Raw genomic sequence first — 22,857 nt, 5'->3', positions numbered from 1 at the left:
CCAGAAGGATTCTTTGGAATTAAGGGTGGCTCTTCTATTTCTGATATTCAATAGACATTCACTCAGTCCCTTAGACAATACCTTACCGGCCCCCCCGGTTGACACCCCACCTGTTCCTCCATCCCACCCTGTTATAAACCATTCCACTGGTGGTTGTGGATCCCTCCAGCTATCCCACACCCAATCCAAATTTACCAGAATTCATCACTATTAAAAAAGGAGATACCCCCTTACTTTCTGGATCTGATGCTCTATCTCCTATTAACCTCCGCAATATCTCTGTTTATGACACTTCAGCCAATTCTTTTTTACAAAACACCATACTTCCCATGAATATCACGACTCCATCCTCCTGGTTTCCCAAATCATCTTCGTCCTCAGTCGCATCCACATTCAGCAACGTATCCGATATTTCTTTTTTAGGATTGGACCCCACATGCCTGTCCTTGACATTTCCAGTGCACATATGCCCCGCCACTACCCTCCCTCCTCCTCTATCCCTCTGGTCACACTCCATAACAAAGTTCTTTCCACCACTCAAATCATCTCGAAAAAGAAAAGAACATTGCGGGGAAAACGAGGAGGAAGAAAACACCAACAGTACCCCAAAATACACCCCACAAAAAATGCTCCCAAGCTGTAAAGATTTTTAACTTATCACAACATACACTCGATAACTTTGAAATTAATCTCCTGGCCAAAGGATAAAAATTTTGCCCCTCACAACAAGCAAGTGAATATCAACTATTCCTGGATTTAAATAAGTTAGTTCACAAACTCACCCTAGATAGACACTTCCAGATTGAAAAAACCAAAGTGAAATCTGAACCTTTGGCTTTAGAGTCAGTTGTATACACACATGGTCAAAATTGTTGGTAGCATTCGTTTAATGAAAGAAAACCCACAATGGTCACAGAAATAACTTGAATCTGACAAAAGTAATACTAGATTAAAAATCTATGAAAATGAACAAATGAAAGTCAGACATTGCTTTTCAACCCTGCTTCCACAGAATTTTTAAAGAAATTAAACTCGTGAAATTGGCCTGGACAGAAATGATAGTACCCGTGAAAATAATGTGACAAAAGGGACATGTTAAATCAAGTTGTGTCCACTAATTAGCATCTCAGGTGTCTACAATCTTGTAAACAGTCAGTGGGCCTGTATATAGGGCTACAGATACTCACTGTGCTGTTTGGTGACATGGTGTGTACCACACTCAACATGGACCAGAGGAAGCAAAGGAAAGAGTTGTCTCAGGAGATTAGAAGGAAAATTATAGACAAGCATGTTAAAGGTAAAGGTTATAAGACCATCTCCAAGCAGCTTGATGTTCCTGTGACTACAGTTGCAGAAATTATTCAGAAATGTAAGATCCATGGGATTGTAGCCAACCTCCCTGGATGTGGCCGTAGGAGGAAAATTGATGACAAATCAAAGAGACGGATAATACGAATGGTAACAAAGGAGCCCAGAAAACTTCTAAAGAGATTAAAGGTGACCTTCAAGCTCAAGGAACATCAGTGTCAGATCGCCCCATCCGTCGTTGTTTGATCCAAAGTGGACTCCATGAGAGATGGCCAAGGAGAACACCATTGTTTAAAAAAAAATCATAAAAAAACAGACTGGAATTTACCAAACTACATGTTGACAAGCTGCAAAGCTTCTGGGAGAATGTCCTATGGACAGATGAGACAAAAATAGAAGTTTTTGGCAAGGCACATAAGCTCTATGTTCACAGACGGAAAAATAAAGCATTTCAAAAAAATAACACTGTCCCTACTGTGAAACATGGTGGAGGCTCTGTTATGTTCTGGGGCTGCTTTGCTGCATCTGGCACAGGGTGTTTTGAATCTGTGCAGGGTTCAATGAAATCTCAAGATTATCAAGGGATTCTAGAGAGAAATGTGTTGCCCAGTGTCAGAAAGCTTGGTCTCAGTCGCAGTTCATGGGTCTTGCAACAGGATAATGACCCTAAACACACAGCTAAAAACACCCAAGAATGGCTAAGGGGAAACCATTGGACTATTCTGAAATGGCCTTCTATAAGCCCTGACCTAAATCCTATTGAGCATCTTTGGAAAGAGCTGAAACATGCCGTCTGGAAAAGGCAACCTTCAAACACGAGACAACTGGAGCAGTTTGCTCATGAGGAGTAGGCCAAAATACCTGTTGAGAGGTGCAGAAGTCTCATTGACAGTTACAGGAATCGTTTGATTGCAGTGATTGCCTCAAAAGGTTGTTCAACAAAATATTAAGTTAAGAGTACCATCATTTCTGTCCAGGCCTATTTCATGAGTTTAATTTCTTTAAAAATTCTGTGGAAGCAGGGTTGAAAAGCAATGTCTGACTTTCATTTGTTCATTTTCAAAGATTTTTCATTTATAATTACTTTTGTCAGATTCAAGCTATTTCTGTGACCATTATGGGTTTTTCTTTCATTAAACGTGGGGTACCAACAATTTTGACCACGTGTGTATATACATCAAACAGTTGCACCAAAATTTCAATGTTATCCTCTACATTATAGAGGACACTTTCTTGGAACCTTTTATAACCTCGTGATGGGGGAGATCGAAAATATTAATGAAACTAAAATAAGTACATACAATTTACGAAAAGGGGAACGTTTGGCTTTAAAACGTCTACAAAATAACACCAAAATTGTCATAAGACAAGCTGACAAGAGGGGGGGGGTGGTTGTACAAGATCGAGATGATTATATCAAGGAAGCACTAAATATTCTTTCGGATAATAAATACTACAAAATTATTACAGTAGATCCTACCAAATCCTATGAAAAAGAATACAACATCCTGATAAATGAAGCGTATCAAGCAAAAGTACTCAACAAAAAAGAAAAACTGTTCTTAACCAATAATAATGCTAATCCGGCAATATTTTACCATTTACCCAAAATTCATAAAGACAAAAATAATTCGGGAAGACCCATCATTTGGTTCCTTAATCAGCTCCCTGTCCCATTATGTTGATTTACTCTGACAGGATTATGTATCAAAATTACCCTCATATCTTAAAGATTCCACGCAATTGATATTGGAAGCTATAGATATAGAATGGGAGACCGATTTTCTTTTTTTCACCCTTGACGTTTGTGTGCTGTATTCAAATATAGATCACAACCAGGGTATCGAATCTATAGATTATTATTTATCAAACGACGCAGCGGTGTTGATGGAACAAAAAATCTTTCTTCTCAAAAGCCTGAGATTTATACTCGAACATAATCTTTTTTGGTTCCAAAACACACTGTACCTGCAGCAGTTCAGGACTGCGATGGGGACTCGGGTCGCACCCAGTTTCACAAATTCATTCATGCGGCGATTTGAGTCCCTGTCACCACTCACAGCCCCCAAATACAAGGATCACATTCCATATTATCGCAAATATATCGATGATTTAATCATAATATGGAGGAGCACAACAAGCGAAGCAGAGTCCTTTGTGAAAGAGTTAAACCAAAATGATTGGGGCTTATCGTTCGCTAGCAATACATCTAAAGGAAAAATTGTTTATTTGGATCTTGAACTATATACTGTAGGTCAAAAAATCCAAAGTGGAACATATTTCAAATTGGTAGACACAAATGGATACCTTGATTACTCGAGCGCACATTACCCCAAGTCAATTCTGACGCATTACTTGTAACTGTATCGCAACAGCAGATCACCAGGCACAATCAAACACATTCATCACAAGATTCAAAGAGAAGGTTACCCTAGAGCATTAGTGGCATCCTCCTATCAAAATAATCTAGCGCTCACTCAAAACGATTGTTTGATTCAGAAACCGCCAAGCAATCCAGAGAAGAGCAAATCCGACTGGAAACATAGTTTCATTACAGTATATAATAAAGGAAACCACATCATTCGTAAAATATTAAATAAATATTGGTATCTTGTTAGGAAGGACCCCATTTTAAAAGATCTAGTCCCCCCGAGACCCAATATGGTGTTTAGTAGGGGCAAAACTATAAAAAATAGTTTAGAGCCCAGTCTGTTGAGGAATGAAAATATTTATACTGTACAGAGGCCTGATAAAGAAAAAGTGGGAATCTTTAAATTCGGGAAGAAAAAGTGTTATTGTTGTAGAATTATCAACTTTGACAAGAGAGCCCCAAACGATAAAATAGCTCAGGTTACTGCAAAGCCTACGTATGAGTTCACATGTGGTTCTGAATTTCTTATATATGCAGTCACATGTAACTGTGGGCTCAATAATGTGGGACGTACAGTTCAGACCTTGCAGAACAGTGAGAACGGCCACAGGCATAATGCCAAAACAGGCTTTCTGAAACAAAGTCTATCCAAGCACACATAGGCGGATTATAATGAGGGCAATCCGGGCTACCGCCCGGAGCCTCGGGTCTCCAGGGGGCCCGGGGCTCCGGGGGGGCTATGGCCGTATTGCCCTCATTATATGTGTGGCCGCGCGGCACATACCGGTAGCAGTGGCGGGAGGGGGGGCCCCGGACCACTCCCCCAGCAGCGGCCGCCGCTACATCTTCATCGGCCGGGCCAGCACTGCAGCAGTTAACTTCCCTGTGCTGGCCCGGTCGCGTCACTGCTAGGAGACACGGCCCTGTTCGCGGCCATGTCTCCTAGCTGTGACGTCACGCTGTGCGCGCCCGGCCTGCACTGCTACTTACCACCGGAGAGAAGCAGGAGTCAGGAGGACTGGAGACAAGCCGGGGGATGGTGAGTGTGTGTATGTGTATGTATGTATAGGCTGATATCATTTTGTGATGTCTGTTTATATGTATTTTTGTGTTTCAAATGTGTTTGTGCGTGTATGTATATGTTTGTGTGCGTGACTGCATGCGGCCTCCTGCTGAGTATAGATGGCGCCGTGCGGCCTCCTGCTGTCTCTGCAGGGGGGGCCGTGCGGCCTCCCGCTGTGTCTAGATGGCTCCGTGCGGCCTCCCGCTGTGTCTAGATGGCTCCGTGCGGCCTCCCGCTGTGTCTAGATGGCTCCGTGCGGCCTCCTGCTGTGTCTAGATGGCTCCGTGCGGCCTCCCGCTGTGTATAGATGGCTCCGTGCGGCTCCCTGCTGTGTATAGATGGCTCCGTGCGGCTCCCTGCTGTGTATAGATGGCTCCGTGCGGCTCCCTGCTGTGTATAGATGGCTCCGTGCGGCTCCCTGCTGTGTCTAGATGGCTCCGTGCGGCCTCCCGCTGTGTCTAGATGGCTCCGTGCAGCCTCCCGCTGTGTCTAGATGGCTCCGTGCGGCCTCCCGCTGTGTCTAGATGGCTCCGTGCGGCCTCCCGCTGTGCCTAGATGGCTCCGTGCGGCCTCCCTCTGTGTCTAGATGGCTCCGTGCGGCCTCCCGCTGTGTCTAGATGGTTCCGTGCGGCCTCCCGCTGTGTCTAGATGGCTCCGTGCGGCCTCCCGCTGTGTCTAGATGGCTCCGTGCGGCTCCCTGCTGTGTCTAGATGGCTCCGTGCGGCTCCCTGCTGTGTCTAGATGGCTCCGTGCAGCCTCCCGCTGTGTCTAGATGGCTCCGTGCGGCCTCCTGCTGTGTATAGATGGCTACGTGCGGCCTCCTGCTGTGTATAGATGGCTACGTGTGGCTCCCTGCTGTGTCTAGATGGCTCCGTGCGGCCTCCCTCTGTGTCTAGATGGCTCCGTGCGGCCTCCTGCTGTGTCTAGATGGCTACTTGTGCTCAATATTGAGTCATACAATTAATGTAAGGCTATGTGCCCACGATGCAGAAATGCTCCGGATTTTTTTTTGAGAGTTTCTGCATCTCCCTGGCAGAAAAAACACATGCGGATTGTACATGCGGATTGTACATGCGGATTGTACATGCGGATTTTACAAGCGTTTTTCCTGCCAGGGACATGCGGATGTGAAGCGTTCTTCACATGCATTTCCGCATGCGGGTTGACAAGCGCTTTCCAAGCGAGTTTAGCATCACTTGGAAAGTGCTTGACAACTTAGTCACACTATATAAATCCATGCAACCACCTTCTGATGGCCTGCCGACGTCAGCGGTCGCGTGACCCGTCACATGACTAAATGACGTCATGGCAGGTTCTTTTTAGACCATCGCGAGCTGCCTGCAAGCCAGGACGCATCGGATAAAGACATCGGGGGCCATCAGAAGGTAAGTATAATATTTATTTAATTTTTTTTTTTACAGGTTCTATGGTAGAGTCTCCTCTTCTCCAAACCCGGGTACCATCCGAACATTGAAACGCATGGATTCTGAATGTACAGATGCAGTGATGCGGATTACGTGCGTTCCAATGCAAGTCAATGGCGGCGAAAACGCCGCGCTTCCGCAAAATAATTATTAGTGCTGCGGATTTTTCCGCAATGATAATCCGCAGAGGAAATTTCCGCAGCATGTGCACAGCACATGCGGATTATCATTGGGGAACATGGCAGACCTTCTACCAAGCGTTTTTTAAGTGTTTCTGCAGCGGAATTGCCGCTGCGGAAACGCTTAAAAAACGCGTAGTGGGCACACAGCCTAAAAAAAATTATTATAATTAATATTGTGCCAAATTAATTTCACGTGAACTATCACATGATCTATCACAGGGGATCATGTGACATGTCACGTGATACATCAGGTGTGTGTGTGTGGGGTGGGGGGCCCGTGCCTTCTAAACTGCCCGGGGCCCTTGCTACTCTTAATCCACCCCTGCAAGCACATCACATTAGTGCATAATAAAAATTTTGATTCTGTAGTAGTCACACCGCTTGAACAGATCCCTGCAGGTATCAGAAATAGAAGAGCCACCCTTAATTCCAAAGAATCCTTCTGGATTTTTAAGCTTGGAAGCCTCCATCCGGACGGTTTAAATGAGGTTGTAGACTTCGTCTAACACCATCCTTTAATAGTAGATGGAATCAATCACCCACAGCCAAAATAAAAATCCTGTTCGTTTCAGATATAGGTGCATATACTTCGCACTTGTGATTGGTAATTTATTGCAATTCTAGTAGGGCTTTCCTTATTTATTTCTATTTTTATTTAATTTTTTTTTTATATTATTTTTATTTATTTTTTTTTACATAAAAAAAAATTTGTGTGTTTTTTTGGGGTTTTGGGTTTTTTTTTCAGTTTTTTTTGTTTTTTTAGTGTTTTTTATATATACAATTTATTTATTTTTTCCAATCTCAAGATGACAATTAACTATACAAACATAGTGTTATCAAACGGTTATTTACTAGCGATTATTAAAGCAAAAACAGTTTCAAATTTGCAATGTTCTTTATTCACAGATGGAATATATAAAATATATACAAATATAGCCTATGGTTTGAATTCACATCGGAAGAAAGGTTTTCGGACTTGAGGAGGGTCGTGCCATTTTAATATATTTATTCTATTGCAAAAAATATATATATATTTTCTTTTTATTTACTACCGTCCCTTTATTTATAATACTTACATATATTTTTCTGCATATCTAAAGGCCAACTATACAAAACATGAATCTATTTATGAATGAATATGAAGTAAATGGGGAATGCAAATGTAAGGCTAAAAATCAAAAATGGTTCCTTTAGAGATCTATTTTACAATCCAATACATCATATTTCTTTGTGAGAATCTCATTTTCTCCTTGGTTATTCTCTTGGTTTTATTTGTGTATAGAATCCTTTCAATCAATTGTGTATTTCATGTGTATGGCGGTCATTTTTTGGATACTGGCAGGCTTTTTTTTTTAAATGTAGTTGGGATGGAGTGTTCTCGCAGCCTGTGTGCGGGTGGGAAGGTGTAGACTGTTTGATATAATGAAGTTCAGCTTAATGCCGGGGTACAGAGCCCCACCCCTTACTATACAAATAGGGTATTTACAGCTTGTATATTGTATAGCTCAACATGCACCTGATGAAGGCTCCTTGAGAGCAGAAACGCGTTGTGCCATTATATGCTACTATATGCCAACCACTCCTCCCTTGAGTGGTTTTTAATTCAAAATAATTTTTATCTTGAATCTATGCGATTTTGAGCAGTTACCTGCGAGCCTATTGGAGCGTTTCCACTAAGCTTACAGTGGAGTCTCTATCATTATCCACAGGAGCGCCTCCGGTAAAAATTCTTAAAGAAATAAAACATTTCTTATGACAGTTGAGGCTCCACTTAAAACAATATTCTTCAATCATCAATCAATAACAGAATAATGAATGTGCAGCCATGGAAACCCCAATAACAACCCAGCAGGCAAATTATCCAAAACATAGCAGGAGATGGACTCAGAGTGAATTGTTCCCACTTTAATTGTGAATTCCACCATTATCAGCTGGACAAAGTTCTGGAGTAACAGTGTTAAGTCAATGGCAACAACTGTCCCAAATCCTAATCTGAGGACTAGTCCTGAATCTATGAAGTTAGCAACAGACCTACAATCAATGAAAGCTACCTCTGGTAATGATACCTGACCCTGGACTTGGCCTCTGACTATCCATTTAACTTACTCTTTTGTCTTGATGTACTCTCCTGGCATTTGACCCTGGACTATCTCCTGGCCATGCCACTTGTCTTTCCTCTCTGTACCTCGAGCCCTCTGACCTTGGACCTATTGACCTTGGAGCTACTGACCTTGGACCTACTGACTACCTTTTCTCATGGCTTCTCAGAGTCACATTACAGTTGACCGTTTCCTTTTTTTCAGCAGCATGGATCCCATGCACACTCTTGGTGATCACGTGACGAACCTGTTTCTGGAGATTCAAGATCTGGCTGAGAGACACTAAATTCTTGAATCTTCTCAGTCCCAATTGCAGGGCCAGATGACTAGCTTTAGGAAAACTCCCCATAGCTCTTCGCTGCCAGCAGAGATTGTGATGTCTACACCTTATGACTTTCAGGGGGTCTCCCCCGAACCCATAGTGACCTTCCCATATAAATATTCGGGGGAAAGAAACCAGTTTAAAGTCATCAACTGTAGTCATAGGCAACGGGGAAATACGGTGTGAGATGGCCCGGCTATTAAGGGACGGAGGAGGCTTTTTTTTTTCTCTTTTTAATTCTGCCTTATATGCTACTCATTATACAGGAAGGAATGGTTTTAAACATTTTTTTCCTGTAAAATCCATTTTATCTTCAGTTTTGTATGTTTACTTGTCAGTCTATAAAAGTGGAGGAAAACTCTTGACAACATTGTCCCCAACATCGACTTTGGAGTCAGAGATGAGTCCAGGCATCTTCCCCATGCTGTTTCCATTCCATGTGAGCACTGCTTTCACCCATTTCAGCAATTTTTTTCCCTGCCTCCCCAACCCTCCTGTTAAGGTCTTCCGGAAAAATGTGCGAGTTTCCCATTGACTTAGATTATACACGGTACTCTAGTAGAGCCCGTCCGAGCGTTCAACATGCTTGATTTGAGCACTAGAGTATTTAGTGCTGGATCATCACTAATCCTAATATATTGGAGCTGTGCAACCAATGGAATTATAAATGAGGCTGAGGCAGACCTAAGCATTGGTCCTGAAATATTTGGGGTAAGACCCCCGAAGATTGGTAATTTGTAGAGCACCAGGTTCTGAAAAATTTAAATGAGAAATGACTCTTGTAAGTGATACATTTTCTGCTTGTCACCTATTATCTGAAACTGGAGAGCTCTAATCATCATGAGATGGGTGGAAAAGCAATGAATCAGGTCATTAATACTTTATTCAGCTGAGATGTTAAACTTTATTTCATGTATTAATTATTATAATGGCTCACAATCTAATAATTGATATTGTTGTGGCTCACATTCTAAACTCCCTATCCGTCTGTTTTTATAGTGCGGGAGGAAACCGGAGAACCCGGAGGAAACCCATGCAATCACGGGGAGAACATACAAACTCCTTGCAGATGTTGTCCTTAGTGGGATTTGAAACCAGGACCCCAGTGCTGCCAGGCTACAGTGCTAACCACTGAGCCACCGCGATGCCCCAAATGTAATTCAGACAAGTTGTTTCCATACAACAGATTCATCCATCGCTTGTTCAGCCTTGTACTGTATAAGGAGGAGAGCTGTCCGCCTTGTCTCTTCACCCTGAGTTGCTCTTGTTGCTGTCACACCCTTACATGGTGGCCAATTGATGTACTCGACCTCCACAGCGGCGGCAACAACATTTATTCTCGGCTACTTTTCTAAAATGCCCGAATCTAGAAAGATAGAAGGAATATTGGTTAACAGACTGGCATGAATGTTGGTTAGTACCATGGATTGTATCAAAAGGAACAAATTGTAAAAAAATATATGAAGAACTGTCTGTAGACAACAAAATATATATAATATATATAATATAATGTAGCATCCTTAACCCTAAAGCTTCCAGATGTCAGTCTACTCTGATAGAAATAAAATATAAAAGCATAATACCAACAGAGCCGCACCGGTGTCATTCCACAGTGATTGCGTTTCATGAGGTATAGAGTCATCAAATTTACTTACCTGTTATCACAAAGTACATCGACAGTAGAAGTTATATCATAAAGTATAATTGTGATATTTCTTCACCTCTGGCAGCTCAGGATGGATAGAATTGACCCTTTTTGCATAAGCCTGCCATAACGGACCATGCTTGTCCATTACATCCTCGATTAACCAGCAGGCAGCATGGCACATCTCGTGTGCAAGTGTGGATCGTAATCGTTCTGAAAAGAAAATAATTTATTAGGCATGAGATTAACTAAGTACACCTGGTTTGAATTTTTTTGCTTTACATATCAGGACATAATAAGAAAATATCTGATTATTAGAAGATCTTCAAAGAAGGGAAATACAGGCAACCCTGGAGCAATACAGTTGCCACTTAGGGCACTGAAATCGGTGGCTGTAAAAACACTCTGACTGAGAGGCACACTGAACTGCGCACTGTCGAGCTGGCTATCAGTCAGTGCCGGGGTGTGCTCACCGGTGACTGTAATTGCTCCGGGCACACCTGCATCACTGAAAGCCGGCAGCTCCCGGATGAAGTAAAGTTCATTTTCTCCCGGGTGCTGTACATTCAGTACTGCGGCCGGGCTCCCTTGTAACACTATTACCCTACACAATAACCCTATATCTGCAGGCTAATAGCATTATCGGACCTGACAGGTTCTCTTTAGGTCCATATTATTAGCAGCTATGGCAGACACTTCCCCTGTTAATTCCTTTTAAATCAGATAAGGCGTACTTCATTTTTCACACACTGCTTTTCTATGTTGGCTGAATTTTTGTCAAATACATAATGTCAGAGTTATTGATCAGGAGGTGTTGTTTTCTGAGGTTGTATTTACCTAATTTTAAGACGTTCTAAGGACCAAATGCTTTTTTATTTTGTCCTGATATGTAAATCCATAGAATTCAAAGAGGGTGTACTTAGTTCTTCTCATGATTGAATGTACAATGACTATATAAGATGTATTACAACCAAGTAGCAGCTTTTTACCATGTATACACATTATCTGATGAAGCTGGTGGAAGTGATGTGAAACCTACCGGCAGAATTCAAGACTTTATCGGAAAGTTCTATAATGCAATAACTATCGTTGTTGTTCCCCAGGCTATAGGTTTGACCAGATGTTGTGGTCAACTTGTTATTCCACTCAATTTTCATTTCGTCAGGAAGCTAAAAAGAGGAAACAATTCCCATTAAATCTGTAAACTCTTAGCTCCCAATCTAACAAACTTCCCACCCTCATATGTAATTTACTTTACTGGTATCCTTATATTGGACATGGGGTATTGTGAGAAGTCCAAATTGTGAGAGCAAAAACAAAAATAAACTCAATATAAAATGTTCAAATGTCAACTAGATGGATTTATATACAAGTGTAAAAATCCTTTGAACATCAAGATAAAATGTGAGATTCTCTATGTCTATGTATGGTGGATCTCCTGTATGGTCTCCACTCATTCCATAGATAAGAAGAGGGTTTTCCTGAGATTCTCAATAACTAAATTACAGAACAGTAACAAAGGTGTTAGGGTGCCCTCCAGAAAGCTAAAGCCGCTTTTCTTGTTTTCATGTATAACCCAGATACTGATGATGGTATACCAGATTCCCGAAGACGGTTTCATTATACAGCCGATACAGTCGTTTCACTAGCTCCTCTTTATTCTCCTGGAAGTTTGTCACGTAGATGGAACTTGGTAATATGATGTCTTCCAGGAAACAACCAGGGATTTTGCACATTGGCATTCTGGGAAAAATAAGGAATCATCTATAAATTCACAGGAAACATTTCTTACCTAGTTCATGGTTTATATAGAGATATTTATATACAACATAACTCACCTCTCCTCTGTGCCAGGGCTCTCCTGATTATCAGATGGTTCATTATCTGTACAGAAATATGGAAGAGTGAAAAGATTTTTCAAAGTTTTAGGCTCAAAACTGATGATTTTGCTGATAAAGTATGTCAGTATACAGGTCCATACTAGACAGTCTGGAGTCTGGAAAGCCAATAAGACTACAAATGTAGGTTCAAACCAGAGCAGAATACATCACTGACCAGACTACCAGAGATCCACAGGATCCAACATTAGGACCGGAGTGTGGACCCTCAACAATCTCAACCATTCTAACAAGGGTTGTCAGGAAATAAATGGATGCTGAGATTAGATGATTTCCAACAAGTTATGAAAAGTTAAGTCACTTAATATCTTCTGCACAGATAATACTGTCATATTAGTTATTTATGGCAGATCAAAAGGAAAGGTCTGTCCAGTGGGGCCTCCATTTAACATGAAAATAGACATCCCGTGACCTTAATTGATGTGTCATGGTAGTGTCCATGGGTTTTAATGGAGATGTGGGAGCACTTTTATAGGACGCTATCGATGTGTATGGGACTTACAGCAAAACCCACGCAAATTTATTGCATTGATGTAAGAAATTCTGTAAAGACAACGGTGGCCATAAGTCAACATGGCGGTCAGTTGTTTTGCCAGTATGGAAGTGTCCACCACAAAAAACTAAGAATTGTTCTTTCTACAATAACATAAACCTGAATTTCATCTTGAAATTATTACTTACTTTTATCTGTGGAAGTTTCTCCACTATTAGAAGTCCCATTATCACTAATAGTGATGTCGTCATTGGAGCTGTGAAATAAATGTAACAAAATGTGAGCCCACCACTAATCATTAATCCCCATAAAGTCTCTAGTAATGGAGAAGATGGATGTCCTACCTGGTGGTATTGTCCAAATCATTATCTGAAGTTGGTATTTTCAGATCTGCGGGAGCAAAAAAAACATAAATCTCTTTTTAGAATATTGCAATAGCAATGATTGAGGCTCAACATCAAAGAAACAAATGCTAATAAAGTATTCAGTACATCCCTATATGTACATGGGAAAAATGATCCCATTCTGCTACAGTAAACTGCACTGAGGCCAACTTTAGTCAATGTGATTCAACATGAGAAGAAATTCATAAATCACATTTGTATCTGAATTGAGAAGGACATCATGAATATTCCTAACCAAATGTTGAAAATACATTTTGAGTATTAATTCACTATCAGGGGAGTAAAAACACAGTTGTAGAAGGTGTGACCATGAGCAGACCTGTGGAGTCAGGGAGCCCGCCGACGCACCATCTTTTTTAGCTATATGTGTGTCTGAGTACGCACATTCAGCTGAAAAGTATTGTGGCACAGAGAGCCGCCTGCTCCCTACACCACAACATCTATACAGGCCGCCGGGCAATCAGAGGCATGCCCATCGCGGATGGCACATGAGGTCATTTGCTATGAGACAGTGCTAGCGACAGAGCAGAAAGAGACACTGCTGGCTGTCGGAGCGGGAGGAGGTAAGAATAATACTTTGTTTCATTTTTTTAATGTGCTGGAAAAGAACCCCAGGATAGGGTACACGAAGGGGCCAGAATAGGGGACATTAATACTGGAAGGGGCCAGGATTAGGGACATTATCAGCACAGGGGCCCAGACGGAGAACATTATTACAGGACAGGGGACTTAATTATATAATGGGTGAGAGTACATGGGACATTACAGGAAGAAGCCAGGACGGGGGACATTACTATAGGATGGGGCCAAGACAATAGACATTGCTACAGGATAGGGGCCAAGAAGGGGGACAATATTGCAGGATGAGGAGGCCGGACGATAGACATTATTACAGGATAAGGGCCAAGAAGGGAGACAATATTACAGGATGGGGCAGGACGATAGACATTATTACAGGATAGGGGCCAGGAAGGGAGACAATATTACAGGATGGGGCAGGACGATAGACATTACTACAGGATAGGGGCCAGGAAGGGAGACAATATTACAGGATGGGGCAGGACGATAGACATTATTACAGGATAGGGGCCAGGAAGGGAGACAATATTACAGGATGGGGCAGGACGATAGACATTACTACAGGATAGGGGCCAGGAAGGGAGACAATATTACAGGATGGGGCAGGACGATAGACATTATTACAGGATAGGGGCCAGGAAGGGAGACAATATTACAGGATGGGGCAGGACGATAGACATTATTACAGGATAGGGGCCAGGAAGGGAGACAATATTACAGGATGGGGCAGGACGATAGACATTATTTCAGGATAAGGGCCAAGAAGGGGGACAATATTACAGGACGGGGCAGGATGATAGACATTATTACAGAATAGGTTCCAGGATGGAGGACGTTATTACAGGATGGGGCAGGATGATAGACATCCTTACAGAATAGGTTCCAGGATGGAGGACGTTATTACAGGATGGCAGCCAAGATGGGGACAATCTTGTGACTTCTTGTACAGGGGAGACAGCGCAGGGTCAGAGCTGGGACAGCGCTGTGCACACGGGTGGTAACAGCACCTTAATAGCAGCACTCTTTTTCTTCCTCACGCACTGAGACAAGGAGGGCAGTTGAATACCCCTCTGTTCTAATTTTGCTACTAAACAAAAATCCCTAAACTAAAGTTTGTGTCACAGACAGTGTTCCTCTTGGATTGTGAGATGGTCGCCATTCATTTTTCCCTATCCAGATAGGTTGAGATCACTTGGACATTACTGTGTTAGCATTGAAGAGCCCGGGTGACATAGGCTTTGCTTGTACCTGGGTTTTATATTAATAGTTACCTGGCTCCAGGACCACAGCAACTTCGGTCAGGTCTGACTCCTCCAGTATGCCCCGATGTCTCCGGACGCCATACAGGTAACTGTGACACAGAGAAATGTATTAATATAAACTAGTACATAAGATAATATTCAGTTATCCACAAGAATATGCCCCTGCCCCTCCCCCACTACAGAGGGTGAGATATAAAGGTACAGCGTATACCAGTCCTAGTATATATTACATCATAATACAGCACCAGGACCAGGAGAACGGCAGCTACTGATTATATCACAGTCCACACAGTCCTGTAGTATTGCCCGGCTGCTGTAGTTACTGCGCCCCCTGTAGGTATTTTTTATTTATTTATTTTCCTTACTTATATAGCACCATTAATTCCACAGCTCTTTACAGACATCATTGGCTCTGTGCCCACTGGGGCTCACAATCTAGATTCACTATGTCTTTGAAGTGTAAGAGGAAACTCGGACTACCCAGAGAAACCCACATTGTTGTGGCTCACATTCTAAACTCCCTATCAGTATGATTTTATAGTGTGGGAGGAAACCGGAGAACCCGGAGGAAACCCACGCAATCATGGAGGATATACAAACTCCTTGCAGATGTTGTCCTTGGTGGGATTTGAACCCAGGACCCAGTGCTGCAAGACTACAGTGCTAACCACTGAGCCACCATACTGCCTATTTATATGGGAAACAAATAATGTGATATGTAGAGGAGAAGATGGAAACTCACCAACAGATCCAGATCCCGACCAAGAACGTAAACATTATCATCAGACACACGGGCTGGACATAGCGACCAATGACTGGGAATAAAGAAACAAGATGCCGGTTATTAATTCCTATCCCAGGCGGAATATTCTAGAAGACATTGTCAGGATCAGGGGCGTCACATTATATATATAAGTGCAGGCAGGACTTGGTATAGGATGATGGGAGTAGAATCAGGAGATGAAGGAATTGACTACTCACTGTTATTATCGTCGCTGATCCTCAAGTTCAAGCTGGGGAATATCACAGCCCATGATCTCTGGGAAACCACTGTCCATAAGAGAAAGAAGGAAAATGAAGACATGAACCCCATGATAGCAGCAAGTGACCCCAATACTGTAACATGAAGGGGACAGAAGACTCCTTATAACCGAACCCTACAAACACAGTCCCCAGTGATAATGTCCATTACCTGCTTATATCATTAGAACTTTCTTAACTAAACATGAGCAAATTAACAAACATATAGAACAATTTTCTCCATTTTTATATGGTACAAAATTAACCCTCAAAAGACCCAACACATAGAGCACTGGGCCCAGCGCTGTGATGTCACACAGTGTCAGAATGCTATAGTGTGGGGGCAGGGCTGCTGAACGCTGCTGATGTCATCAGAGACACGACCGGACTGATGGCCACTATATGGGAATATCATATGTACAGTGGATTCTACCTCCATTTACCTCTATGAAAAGCCGTAGAGACATTAAATACATTGTATCATCAGCTGACAGTAAATGTTCTCCCATAAATAAGATTCAGGATGTAAATATGTTCAAAATGTCTCACTGATTAATATCCTCATACTTCTTTATAATGGTCAGAGCTGAGTTTTCTCATACGGAGCTCACAATGGCTGCATAGCCATAGAGGTAAATGACACAATTCTGTCTGCCACCACTAGAGAATATGGGAACTACTACACACAAGTATACACTCAACTCAATAGAAGTCAGCATTCAGTGAGCTCCCTCTAGTGGTGGCTTCAGACATTCCCATTTTATTCTATAAAAGGGAATTCTTAAATTATAGAATAATGGCTAGTTTTTTCACACCACAGCACCACTTCTGCCCATGACCCGTGTCCGGTATTGCAGTTCTATGACTTTCAAGAGAATGGCGATAAAATGCAATATCACACACAACTATTTTATAACCAATACCCATCAACATATAGAAAAAAATACAATATATAATCCTTATTTATCAATGTTTCTTACCCTCTGGTGTTTCAACAGGTCTCCCTTCTACACAATAGAAAACAATTGTGAACAGCACTACAGCAATGCTCCGCAAATCCATTTTCTCCAACATCAAACCCTCAAAAGACTCCAGTGTCCTCCAACGCATAGATCACTGAGGGCTGCATTGTGATGTCACACAGGGTCAGAACTGCCAGCTGCGCTGATGTCATCAGTGATGTCGCACAGGGTCAGTACTGCCAGCTGTGCTGATGTCATCAGTGATGTCGCACAGGGTCAGTACTGCCAGCTGCGCTGATGTCATCAGTGATGTCGCACAGGGTCAGTACTGCCAGCTGTGCTGATGTCATCAGTGATGTTCCACAGGGTCAGTACTGCCAGCTGTGCTGATGTCATCAGTGATGTCACACAGCGTCAGTACTGCCAGCTGTGCTGATGTCATCAGTGATGTTACACAGGGTCAGTACTGCCAGCTGTGCTGATGTCATCAGTGATGTTACACAGGGTCAGTACTGCCAGCTGTGCTGATGTCATCAGTGATGTCACACAGGGTCAGTACTGCCAGCTGCGCTGATGTCATCAGTGATGTCACACAGGGTCAAAACTGCCAGCTGTGCTGATATCATCAGTGATGTTACACAGGGTCAGTACTGCCAGCTGTGCTGATGTCATCAGTGATGTTACACAGGGTCAGTACTGCCAGCTGTGCTGATGTCATCAGTGATGTCGCACAGGGTCAGTACTGCCAGCTGTGCTGATGTCATCAGTGATGTTACACAGGGTCAAAACTGCCAGCTGTGCTGATATCATCAGTGATGTTACACAGGGTCAGTACTGCCAGCTGTGCTGATGTCATCAGTGATGTTACACAGGGTCAGTACTGCCAGCTGTGCTGATGTCATCAGTGATGTCGCACAGGGTCAGTACTGCCAGCTGTGCTGATGTCATCAGTGATGTCGCACAGGGTCAGTACTGCCAGCTGTGCTGATGTCATCAGTGATGTCGCACAGTGTCAGTACTGCCAGCTGTGCTGATGTCATCAGTGATGTTACACAGGGTCAGTACTGCCAGCTGTGCTGATGTCATCAGTGATGTTACACAGGGTCAGTACTGCCAGCTGTGCTGATGTCATCAGTGATGTTACACAGGGTCAGTACTGCCAGCTGTGCTGATGTCATCAGTGATGTCGCACAGGGTCAGTACTGCCAGCTGTGCTGATGTCATCAGTGATGTCGCACAGGGTCAGTACTGCCAGCTGTGCTGATGTCATCAGTGATGTCGCACAGGGTCAGTACTGCTAGCTGTGCTGATGTCATCAGTGATGTTACACAGTGTCAGTACTGCCAGCTGTGCTGATGTCATCAGTGATGTCGCACAGGGTCAGTACTGCCAGCTGTGCTGATGTCATCAGTGATGTCGCACAGGGTCAGTACTGCCAGCTGTGCTGATGTCATCAGTGATGTTGCACAGGGTCAGTACTGCCAGCTGTGCTGATGTCATCAGTGATGTTGCACAGGGTCAGTACTGCCAGCTGTGCTGATGTCATCAGTGATGTCGCACAGGGTCAGTACTGCCAGCTGTGCTGATGTCATCAGTGATGTCGTCTGAATAAGTAGCAGTAGATGGAGTAATGATATTTAAAGGAAACATGTCATGTGGTTTATGCCTTCTGAACTGCCCCCAGTAGGGTATACGTCATGAGACAGGCATCACCAGCGTGTTACTATAATCCTAAATGCACCAACAGATTGTAGAATAAAGACTTTTAAAGCTTTGTCGCTGGCTATGCAAATTAACTGTCTGCACCTGGGAGGAGCCGGCGACAGAACAGTCTCTCTTCCCAACCGGAGAATCATATCCTGTGACCAGTGTGATTCATGGGCTGATCATTTACCTGCTGTACATCATTCTTCTCCTAGATGAATTTCCGTGTTTGTCGAATATATTGTGACATGGCCGCTAGAGCTGATCCCTGATCACCCAGATGATGTAGACCAGGGGTCCTCAAACTTTTTAAATAGGGGGCCAGTTCACTGTCCCTCAGACCATTGGAGGGCCGGAATATAGTTTTTAAAAAAAACTATGAACAAATTCCTATGCACACTGCACATATCTTATTTTGAAGTAAAAAAAACAATACAGGAACAAATACAATGTTTAAAATGAAGAACAAGTAAAGTTAAATCAACCGGTATTTCAATAGGCAGGTAAATGTCCCCAATAGGCAACATAGGTCCCCAATAGGCAGGTAAATATCCCCAATAGGCAGCATAGGTCCCCAATAGGCAGGTAAATGTCCCCAATAGGCAGCATAGGTCCCCAAAAGGCAGGGAAATGTCCCCAATAGACAGCATAGGTCCTCAATAGGCAGTTAAATGTCTCCAATAGGCAGCATAGGTCCCCAATAGGCAGCATAGGTCCCCAATAGGCAGGTAAATGTCCCCAATAGGCAGCATAGGTCCATAATGGGCAGGTAAATGTCCCCAATAGGCAGCATAGGTCCCCAATAAGCAGGTAAATGTCCCCAATAGGCAGCATAGGTCCTTAATGGGCAGGTAAATGTCCCCAATAGGCAGCATAGGTCCCCAATAGGCAGGTAAATGTCACCAATAGGCAGCATAGGTCCTCAATAGGCAGGTAAATGTCCCCAATAGGCAGCATAGGTCCTTAATGGGCAGGTAAATGTCCCCAATAGGCAGCATAGGTCCCCAATAGGCAGGTAAATGTCCCCAATAGGCAGCATAGGTCCTCAGTGGGGAGGTAAATGTCCCCGATAGGCAGCATAGGTCCTCAATGGGCAAGTAAATGTCCCCAATAGGCAGCATAGGTCCTCAATAGGCAGGCTGTTTCCCCCTTATAATGCCCTATGCAGGCTGTTCCACCCTTATAATGCCCCATGCAGGCTGTTCCCCCCTTATAATGCCCCATGCAGGCTGTTTCCCCCTTATAATGCCCCATGCAGGATGTCACCCCCCATATAATGCCCCATGCAGGATGTCCCTTTCTCCCACCATATAATGCCCCATGCAAGATATCACTCCCCTGTCTTTATAATGCCCCATTCAGGATGTCACCCCCCCCCCATATAATGCCCCATGCTGGATGTCACCCCCCAAATAATGCCCCATGCAGCATGTCACCCCCCCATATAATGCCCCATTCAGGATGTCACCCCCCATATAATGCCCCATGCAGGATATCACTCCCCTGTCTTTATAATGCCCCATGCAGGATGTCACCCCCCCATATAATGCCCCATGCAGGATATCACTCTCCTGTCGTTACAATGCCCCATTCAGGATGTCACCCCCCCATATAATGCCCCATGCAGCCTGTCACCCCCCATATAATGCCCCATGCAGCATGTCACCACCCCATATAATGCCCCATGCAGCATGTCACCCCCCATATAATGCCCCAAGCATGATATCACTCCCCTGTCTTTATAATGCCCCATGCAGGATGTCACCCCCCATATAATGCCCCATGCAGGATATGACTCCCCTGTCGTTATAATGTACCATTCAGGATGTCACCCCCCATATAATCCCCCATGCAGGATATCACTCCCCTGTCTTTATAATGCCCCATGCAGGATGTCACCCCTAATATTATGTCCCATGCCTCCATACATTAAAAAAATAAATAAATCAAATACTCACCTCACTCCTCCTCACCTGCCGCAGCTGCTAAGGTCCGGACTCCATCTTCGCTGGCCTCATCCTGCTCTGCGCTGCCTGTGATGGCTCCGGGTAGGGCGCGGTGTAAAGACGTCACCGCACCCTCTGACCTGAGACGTCACAGGGAGCGCACAGCAGGAAGACAGCGGATCTACAGAGGCACGGGGAGAGGTAAGTATCCGGCTGCCGGGGCCCTGAGCAAGCGGGAGGGAGCGGGCGCTGACACCGCTCTCCTCCGCCCACAGCCTGGCGGGTCGGATAAAAATCCTCCGCGGGCCTCATGTGGCCCACGGGCCGTAGTTTGAGGTCCCCTGATGTAGACGGCCGCACAAAGAACACCTATTATATATATATATATATATATATATATATATATATATATATACAGTGCTGTGCAAAATGTTTAGGTGTGAAAAAAATGTTGCAAAGTAAGAAAGCTTTCACATACAGAAGTGTTAATAGTTTATTTTTATTAATTAACAAAGTGCAAAGTGAATAAAGAAAAGACATCTTTCTAGGTTCACTTGTACAAAGTCAGGGACTTTCTAGAAATATAGTCAGGTGTATAAGTAATCAATTGTAGCAAACAGGTAATAATGATTATTATTTTCACATGTACAGTGCCTTGTGAAAGTATTTGTCCCCCTTGAACTTTTCTACCTTTTGGCACATTTCTGGCTTCAAACATAAAGATATAAAATTCTATTTTTTGGGGAAGAATCAACAACAAGTGGGACACAATCGTGAAGTGGAACGAAATTTATTGGATATTTTAAACTTTTTAAAAAAATTAAAAACTGAAAAGTGGGGCGTGCAATATTATTCGGCCCCTTAACTTTCAGTGCAGCAAACTCACTCCAGAAGTTCAGTGAGGATCTCTGAATGATCCAATGTTCTCCTAAATGACTGGTAATGATAAATAGAATCCACCTGTGTGTAATCAAGTCTCCGTATAAATGCACCTGCTCTGTGATAGTCTCAGGGTTCTGTTTCAAGTGCAGAGAGCATCATGAAGACCAAGGAACACACCAGGCAGGTCCGAGATACTGTTGTGGCGAAGTTTAAAGCCGGATTTGGATACAAAAAGATTTCCCAAGTTTTAAACATCTCAAGGAGCACTGTGCAAGCGATCATATTGAAATGGAAGGAGTATCAGACCACTGCAAATCTACCAAGACCCCGACGTCCCTCTAAACTTTCATCTCGAACAAGGAGAAGACTGAACAGAGATGCAGCCAAAAGGCCCATGATCACTCTGGATGAACTGCAGAGATCTACAGCTGAGGTGGGAGAGTCTGACCATAGGACAACAATCAGTCATACACTGCACAAATCTGGCCTTTATGGAAGAGTGGCAAGAAGAAAGCCATTTCTCAAAGATATCCATAAAAAGTCTTGTTTGAAGTTTGCCACAAGCCACCTGGGAGACACATCAGACATGTGGAATAAAGTGCTCTGCTCAGATGAAACCAAATTCGAACTTTTTGGACACAATGCAAAACGATATGTTTGGCGTAAAAGCAACACAGCTCATCACCCTCAAAACACCATCGTCACTGTCAAACATGGTGGTGGCAGCATCATGGTTTGGACTGCTTTTCTTCAACAGGGACAGGGTAGATGGTTAAAATTGATGAGAAGATAGACGGAGCCAAATACAGGACCATTCTGGAAGATCCCAAACATAATGATCCTAAACATAAAGCAAAATCTACATTGGAATGGTTCAAAAATAAACGTATCCAGGTGTTAGAATGGCCAAGTCAAAGTCAAGACCTGAATCCAAATCGAGAATCTGTGGAAAGAGCTGAAAACTGCTGTTCACAAACGCTCTCCATCCAACCTCACTGAGCTCGAGCTGTTTTGCAAGGAAGAATGGGCAAGAATTTCAGCCATTCGATGTGCAAAACTGATAGAGATATACCCCAAGCGACTTGCAGCCGTAATCGCAGCAAAAGGTGGCGCTACAAAGTATTAACTCAATGGGGCCGAATAATATTGCACGCCCCTCTTTTCAGTTTTTCATTTGTTAAAAAAGTCTAAAATATCCAATAAATTTCGTTCCACTTCACGATTGTGTCCAACTTGTTGTTGATTCTTCCCAAAATAATTAGAATTTTATATCTTTATGTTTGAAGCCAGAAA

Source organism: Phyllobates terribilis, unplaced genomic scaffold (genome assembly GCF_046119375.1).
Source record: "Phyllobates terribilis strain yellow unplaced genomic scaffold, ASM4611937v1 Scaffold_5__5_contigs__length_657084704, whole genome shotgun sequence".
Lineage (NCBI taxonomy): Eukaryota > Metazoa > Chordata > Amphibia > Anura > Dendrobatidae > Phyllobates > Phyllobates terribilis.
This window is presented reverse-complemented; position numbering follows the sequence as displayed.